The following is an 8,655-nucleotide window of genomic DNA, read 5'->3' as shown; positions in this document are numbered from 1 at the left end:
GTTCAATTGGGCTTTTATACTTTCTTGAATTAAAACGTAAATAAAATGATTAAATGATACTTTTAAGTAAGTTACAGCCGTTCAAGAATAAATAAAACTATAGAAATTCTAAAAACTACCTTAAATACAAAGACATACAACACTGTATATCTGTATCAACGGTTGAGTAAAAGAATCAACGGCTGTGACTCACTTATAGTAACTGATGTGACACTTCAACGGATAAGGTAAATAGTTATCCGTTGATGATCAACACCATTTTATCCGTTGAAGGATAAAATTACCAGAAATGTATTTGTCTTTCAATTTGGATAATGAACATCCGTTGATAGAACAATTTTGGCTTTTAACGGATGGGGAATATCCGTTGATAGGATAAATCTTACTTAAAGCCAAATTTGTTCTTACAGCAAATTCATTTCAGGCTTCAAGGCAGATTATATAGATGACATAAATTATGAATAATTAAGCATACCTAACTCACTTACTAATCTTGTGAATGTTGATTCATCAAGTGGCTTGGTAAATATGTCTGCAATCTGCTGTTCACTTGGAACAAAATGAAGTTCCACTGTACCTTTCATCACATGTTCCCTAATGAAGTGGTACTTGATATCAATGTGCTTGGTTCTTGAGTGCTGCACTAGATTTTCAGTAATGGCAATGGCACTTGTGTTGTCACAGAATATTGGAATCTTGTCAACAGTCAGACCATAGTCAAATAGTTGATTCCTCATCCATAATATCTGTGCACAGCAACTACCAGCAGCAATGTACTCAGCTTCAGCTGTTGATGTGGAAACAGAATTCTGCTTCTTGCTGAACCATGACACAAGCTTGTTCCCTAGAAATTGACAGGTACCAGTTGTGCTTTTCCTGTCTATTTTGCAGCCTGCATAATCTGCATCTGAGTAGCCAATTAGATCAAAACCAGACTCTCTAGGGTACCAAATTCCTAGATTTGGAGTCCCTTTGAGATATCTGAAAATTCTTTTAATAGCCACTAAGTGAGATTCTTTAGGGTCAGCTTGAAATCTAGCACAGAGACATGTAGAAAACATTATATCAGGTCTACTAGCAGTTAAATATAAAAGTGAGCCAACCATGCCTCTATAACTTGAAATATCCACAGACTTTTCAGCCTTGTTTAATTCAAGCTTGGTGGCAGTGGCCATGGGAGTTTTTGCAGTTGAACAATCCATTAAGTCAAACTTCTTTAAAAGATCATAAATGTATTTAGTTTGACTAATGAAAATTCCATCACTAACTTGTTTAACTTGTAAACCAAGAAAATAAGTTAGCTCTCCCATCATGCTCATTTCATATTTACTTTGCATTAACTTAGCAAACTTTTTACAAAGCTTATCATCTGTAGATCCAAATATAATATCATCTACATAAATTTGAACAAGTATTTTAGAGCCATTAACATTTCTAAAGAAGAGAGTTTTGTCAACAGTACCTCTTGTGAAGTGATTATCTAGAAGGAATTTTGACAGAGTCTCATACCAGGCTCTAGGTGCTTGCTTTAGTCCATAGAGTGCTTTCAACAGATAATACACATAGTCTGGAAAATTTGGATCTTCAAATCCTGGAGGTTGGCTTACATAAACTTCTTCCTCTAATTCCCCATTTAGAAATGCACTCTTGACATCCATTTGATAGACTTTGAAATTGGCATTAGCTGCATAGGCTAGAAAGATTCTGATGGCTTCAAGTCTGGCAACTGGAGCAAATGTTTCATCAAAATCTATTCCCTCTTGTTGAGAGTAGCCTTTAGCAACCAATCTGGCTTTATTCCTTATGACAATGCCATTTTCATCCATCTTGTTTCTGAATACCCATTTTGTGTCAATAGAACTCTTGTTCTTTGGCTTGGGTACCAGCTTCCATACTTTGTTTCTCTCAAATTGGTTTAGCTCTTCTTGCATTGCTAAAATCCAATCTGGATCCAATAGAGCTTCTTCCACTCTCTTAGGTTCCTCCTGTGATAGAAAGCTACTGTACAGACATTCATCTTGAGTAGCCCTTCTAGTTTGCACTTTAGATGTAGCATCACCAATGATCAGTTCAAAAGGGTGATTCTTGGTCCATTTCCTTTGAGGTGGTAGATTAGCTCTAGATGAGGTTGCCTCAGTATTGTCATGATGTGAAATAGAATGTTGATTGGTTGAAACTCCCCCTGAGTTGCTGATCCTTTGAAAGGAATTGGGAGCTCTATCAACTGATGAAGTGAATTGATTATCCGTTGACAGACTGTGATCAACGGATGCTTCATTATGAACTTCAACGGATGATGCACTTTGTCTTTCAACGGATGCTGCATTGCTTCTTTCAACGGAAGCTGAATTATGACTTTCAACGGATGCAGCATTCTGTGCATTATCCAAAGGCAGATTCTGAATTCTTCTTGAGATGCCTTCTTCATCATTCTCATCTTCACTATCATCACAATATATCTCAATGTTGTCAAATTTGAGCCCTTCATGATGTCCCTCATCTGTTAGTCCATCAATCTTTTTATCATCAAACACAATATGCACAGATTCCATGACAATGTTTGTTCTAAGATTGTAGACCCTATAAGATTTTCCAGCAGAATAACCAACAAATATTCCTTCATCAGCCTTTGCATCAAACTTCCCTTTGTGATCAGATTGATTCCTTAAGATGTAGCATTTGCAACCAAAGACATGTAGAAAGTTTAAAGTTGGTTTTCTTCTCTTGAATAATTGATAGGGAGTCATGCCTTTTGCTTGATTGATTAGAGAAATGTTCTGAGTGTAACATGCACAGTTAACAGCCTCAGCCCAAAAATAAGTTGGGAGTTTTGACTCTTCAAGCATTGTCCTTGCAGCTTCAATTAGTGATCTGTTCTTCCTTTCCACCACACCATTTTGTTGTGGAGTCCTTGGAGCTGAGAACTCATGCATGATCCCACTTTCTTCACAGAACAACTTCATGGTTGAATTCTTGAACTCAGTTCCATTGTCACTCCTAATATTCCTTACTTTGAAATCAGGATGATTGTTGACTTGCTTGATATGATTGATAATGATTTCACTAGCTTCATCCTTTGATCCAAGAAAATAGACCCATGAAAACTTAGAGAAATCATCAACAATCACTAGGCAATATCTTTTCCTTGAAATTGACAATACATTGACTGGTCCAAAAAGATCCATGTGTAGCAGTTGTAATGGTTCATCAATTGCAGATTCAAGCTTTTTACTGAATGATACTTTCTTTTGCTTTCCTTTCTGACAAGCATCACACAGTCCATCCCTTGTGAATTCCACTAGAGGCATTCCTCTAACTAAGTCCTTTTTGACTAGATCATTCATTGTCTTGAAATTCAAATGGGATAGCTTCTTGTGCCATAGCCAACTTTCAACTGCACTTGCTTTGCTGAAAAGACAAGTAATGGATTCTGCATCTGTAGAGTTGAAGTCAGCTAGGTACACATTCCCTTTTCTAACTCCAGTTAGAACCACTTTATTGTCCTTCTTACTTGTGACAATACAGGCTTCAGAATTGAAGGAAACAGTATTCCCTCTGTCACATAGTTGACTGATGCTCAATAAATTGTGTTTGAGACCATCAACCAATGCAACTTCATCAATGATGACATTTTCTTTTGAAATCAAGCCATATCCCATAGTGAACCCTTTGTTGTCATCTCCAAAGGTTATGCTAGGGCCAGCTCTCTCCTTAAACTCTGTGAGCAGGGTGAAATCTCCTGTCATGTGTCTTAAACAACCACTGTCCAAGTACCATAGATTCCTTCTTTTTCCCTGCACACAGCAAAATCAATCAAGTTGATTTTGGTACCCAAGTTTCCTTGGGTCCAGCCTTGTTAGTCTTTTTCCTAGACTTCATTCCTCCTGCATCTTTTGACTTAGGTAACTTTGGGTCAACCTTGGTCTCAGATGTGGTTGGTTGAAGTGTAGGGTTAGTCACAGAATCATTTAACACATTTGATTGAATTTGATAAGGCATAGGTTGTGCAAACATGTTATTCCACATAGGCATATTGTATGGCATTTGAGGCATACTAAATGCAGTAAAATAAGGATTATTAATATATGGCATGTTTGCAAAATGTGCATGGGGATTCTGGTGAGACATAACAGGCATAGCATGCAGAGGTGACATAGACATGTTAGGCATGGAGGGATTTGAAGGCATGGGAGCATTTTTAACAGATTTGCAATTATCAGATAGGTGATTAACACTTTTACAATGCACACAGCTTTTTCTAGGAGCATACCTATCAGGTGTGTAATTGTTATGTTTATTAATCCCTACCTTCCCATTTCTTTTAGATTTTCTTTTAGTTTCCTTCTTATCCTCAACCAACTTAAGCCTATCTTTCAGCTGATCTAAAGTCATGTGTCCTATATTCACCTTACTGACATCTCTGGATGTGCTGGCTCCTTCTTTGACAAAGTTCTTGAGAGTTGAATCATTCTTTTTATTGAGGTTTTTATTTTTAAAAGAACTTGCCTGTTTTAATTGATGAGCCTTCAACGGATGCTCCTTTTCTTCCTTCAACGGATAACTTTCATCATCCGTTGATTCCACATCCGTTGACAATCCATCAATTAATTCTAACTCCTTTTTGTTTTTCTTCCAGGCATCCTCACAGAATGATTCAATTCCCTGAACCTTTGCAATCTGAACACTAACATCCCTAGATGTTTTCCAGGCCTTGATTACCTCTTGCTCACTTTCTAACTGTTTAGAAAGAATTTCTACTTTCTTAACAGCTTCTGCTAGTTCACTCTCAACAGTCAAGCATTTAAGTTTTATCTTTTCAAGCTCAATTACCTGATCCTCTAACACAACATTCCTATCACTTAAAAACACATTATTCTCCTTGATCCTAGTGTTTTCTTTTGCTAGTGATTTAAGGGAAACACGCAAATGATATAATTCATTGGACATATCATTTATGGCTTCATTGCATTCATGTTTAGAAAGCTGAGAGAGATCAGTAGTAATTACCTGGTTGCTTGATGAACTAGTTTCATTTTCATCAGAATTAGCCATCAGGGCTAGGTTGACATATTCCATATCATCATCTTCATTGACCCCATCTGCTGCCCAATCATCTTGAGTGAGAAAAGCTCTTTCCTTTTGTTTGAGTAAATCAAAATACTTCTTTTTGTAATCAACTTGCTCAAATTTCTTTTTATCAGAAGTTGGCTTTCTACACTCACTTGCAAAGTGTCCACTAATGCCACAGTTGTAACATTTGAACTTTGATTTGTCCACCATGTTTTTGTTTGGCTTAGTGAACTTTGTATTTTTTCTGAACTTCATCTTTGCAAACCTCCTGGACAGAAAAGCCAGATGTTCATCAACATCATCAGAGTCATCCTGACTGGAATTGTCTTCATCCTCAGCTGCTTGCTCTTTACCCTTGCTTGATTCTGATTTGCTTGTGCCAATTTTGAGACTTGGCATTGTCTTCTCCTCATTCCTGGCTTCCATCTTCTCACTGTCAGCTACAAGAGCAACTGTTCCTCCTTTTCTCTTTCCCTTTTCCAACAGCTCATCCTGCTCCATTTCAAGTTCATAAGTCTTCAGAATTCCATATAATCTTTCAAGTGTGAAGTTCTTATAATCTTGAGAATTTCTTAAAGAGACAGTCATGGGCTTCCATTCCTTTGGTAGGGACCTAAGAAATTTTAAGTTGGAATCCTTGACTTGGTACACTCTACCATACAGCTTCAATCCATTTAACAGTTTCTGAAATCTGTTGAAGGTATCATTTAATGATTCACCTTCTTCAAAGTGAAAGTATTCATACTGTTGAATAAGAAGCTGCATCTTGTTCTCTCTAACCTGCTCAGTACCTTCACAGATGATTTGTACAGTATCCCAAACTTCCTTTGCAGTTTGGCTATTGATGACATTGTCAAACATATCTTGATCTAAGCCATTAAACAAAATGTTCATGGCTTTCTTGTCCTTGCGGATTTCTTCCATGTCTTCAATAGTCCATTCTGCTTTTGGCTTGGGAATGGACTGTCCAACAGCAACTGTTGCAGTAGCAGCTGTGGCTACTTTGTGAGGGATGTGAGGACCATTTTCAATACAGTTGATGTAGCTTTCATCTTGAGAAAGAAGATGTAAATGCATCTTCACTTTCCAGTGATGATAATTATCTTTTTCCAGGACTGGGATCTTTATACCAATATCCTTCCTACTCATGATGGTAGCAGGAGGATTCTTCTGTGCACTCATGATGTTAGCAAAATAGATCTTTAAACTCTTTGTATGTTAAGAGCTTGCTCTGATACCAATTGTTATTCCCAGTGGACTAACAATGAGATTTACAGAAGGGGGGTTGAATGTAAATCTCAAAACTTTTTCAAGTTTTGAGCAGTTTCTAAGGCTAAGTGTTTAAGTGAACAAATGTGTGTGAATTGCTTGAAGCTGATGCAGACAGATATATATTCAAACACAAATGTAAAGAACACAAAGAACTTAAAAACTTTTCTGGTGGATTTGTTGTTCCACCAGAGATGTGTTATTTCAGAAAATCTGTGATTCAAAGAATTAAATCACAGCTGCTTCCTAGTACAAACTAGATGATTTTCTCTCTTGATATTTCTAAACAGCTCAGGAAAATTCTTATCTAATTACTAGCTGCTACTTGGTTTATATAACACCAAGTTTACAAGTGAAGACAAAACTGTAAAATACAATTGAAAGGATTCTTCACATGTTTCTTCTTCATTTCTCTATCCAATGCAATCTAGGATAATCTGTGAATCTTTGAATACTTCCTTGTTTGCATCAGAATGGGAATGCTGCATTTTCTTGATTCCTCCTAGAGGCTTCCACATTCCAGTTTGTCTCCGTCAACCCATGTGCCTCTGTCAGCTTGTGAATTGTCACTATCAACTGCTAATGAACTAAGCATCCGTTGAAGCTTTCATCTGTTGATGCCTTATCCGTTGAGGCTTTATCCGTTGAAGCTTTATCCGTTGATGCATTATCAGTTGAAGTCTTTATCCGTTGAAGCACTTATCCTTTGATGGATATTATCCGTTGAAGCATTAGAGACATCCGTTGAAGCTTTGTTTCTTATCCGTTGAAGGTCTTCAATATCAGTTGATACTTCTTCACTTATACAGAATTACAGGGCATGAAATATTTACAATTAGCCCTCCTATTTGCATATCCAATAGTAGTCAACATGACTGATACTTTTCTACAACATCTAAGAATTACAACTTGAATCCAGAGAATGAAATGTGCTACAATACTAAACTTATTGCTAAGTAAAGCTACTCCTTAAACGGATAGCCAAGATGGTCTTATTCGTTGAGGCTACAAACACTAGATTTCTACTTAAGTGTTTTGTTTAACTTATCATCAAACTAATGCACATATTCCTAACATATATATATATATATTAACATCCATACGGTTGAATCATTGAAAAATATTTTAAAAATAATTGAAACACTAATTCAAGATTCAACACTAGTTAGTTGTACTGGTCAAACTAAAACTTGACTGTTAAAATGTTAAACCAAATAAAATTATTTTGATATGAAATTTTGGTTATATCACTAATATATATCTATTGATATCCATACGGTTGGATCGTTGACAAATATTTTTAAAATAATCGAAACACTAATTCAAGATTCAACACTAGTTAGTTGTACTAGTCAAACTGAAGCTTGACTGTTAAAATCTCAAACCAAATAAAATTATTTTGATATGAAATTTTGGTTATAACACTAATATATATATCCATTGACATCTATACGGTTGGATCGTTGAAAAATATTTTTTAAAAAATCGAAACACTAATTCAAGATTCAACACTAGTTAGTTGTACTAGTCAAACTGAAGCTTGACTGTTAAAATGTCAAACCAAATAAAATTATTTTGATATGAAATTTTGGTTATATCACTAATATATATATCTATTGACATCCATACGGTTGGATCGTTGAAAAATATTTTTAAAATAATTGAAACACTAATTCAAGATTCAACACTAGTTAGTTGTACTAGTCAAATTGATGCTTGACTGTTAAATTGTCAAACCAAATAAAATTATTTTGATATGAAATTCTGATTATATCACTAATATATATCTATTGACATCCATACGGTTGGATCGTTGAAAAATATTTTCAAAATAATCGAAACACTAATTCATGATTTAACACTAGTTAGTTGTACTAGTCAAACTGATGCTCGACTGTTAAATTGTCAAACCAAATAAAATTATTTTGAAATGTAACTTTGGTTATATCACTAATATATATCTATTGATATCCAAACGGTTGAATCGATGAAAAATATTTTTAAAATAATCGAAACACAAATTCAGGATTAAACATAGTTAGTTGTACATGTCAAATTCACGCTCTACTGTTAAAATGAAAAAAAAACCAAATAAAATTATTTTGATATGTAACTTTGATTTTATCACTAATATATATATCTATTGACATACATACGGTTGGATCGATGAAATGTATTTTTAAAATAATCGAAACAAAAATTAAGAACTAAGCACTGGTTAGTTGTACATATCAAACTCATGCTTGACTGTTAAAATCACAAAGCAAATAAAATTATTTTGATATGTAATTATGGTTATATCACTAATATATATAT

Source organism: Apium graveolens, chromosome 9 (assembly GCF_009905375.1).
Source record: "Apium graveolens cultivar Ventura chromosome 9, ASM990537v1, whole genome shotgun sequence".
Classification (NCBI taxonomy): Eukaryota; Viridiplantae; Streptophyta; class Magnoliopsida; order Apiales; family Apiaceae; genus Apium; species Apium graveolens.
Note: the sequence above shows the minus strand (reverse complement) of the source record.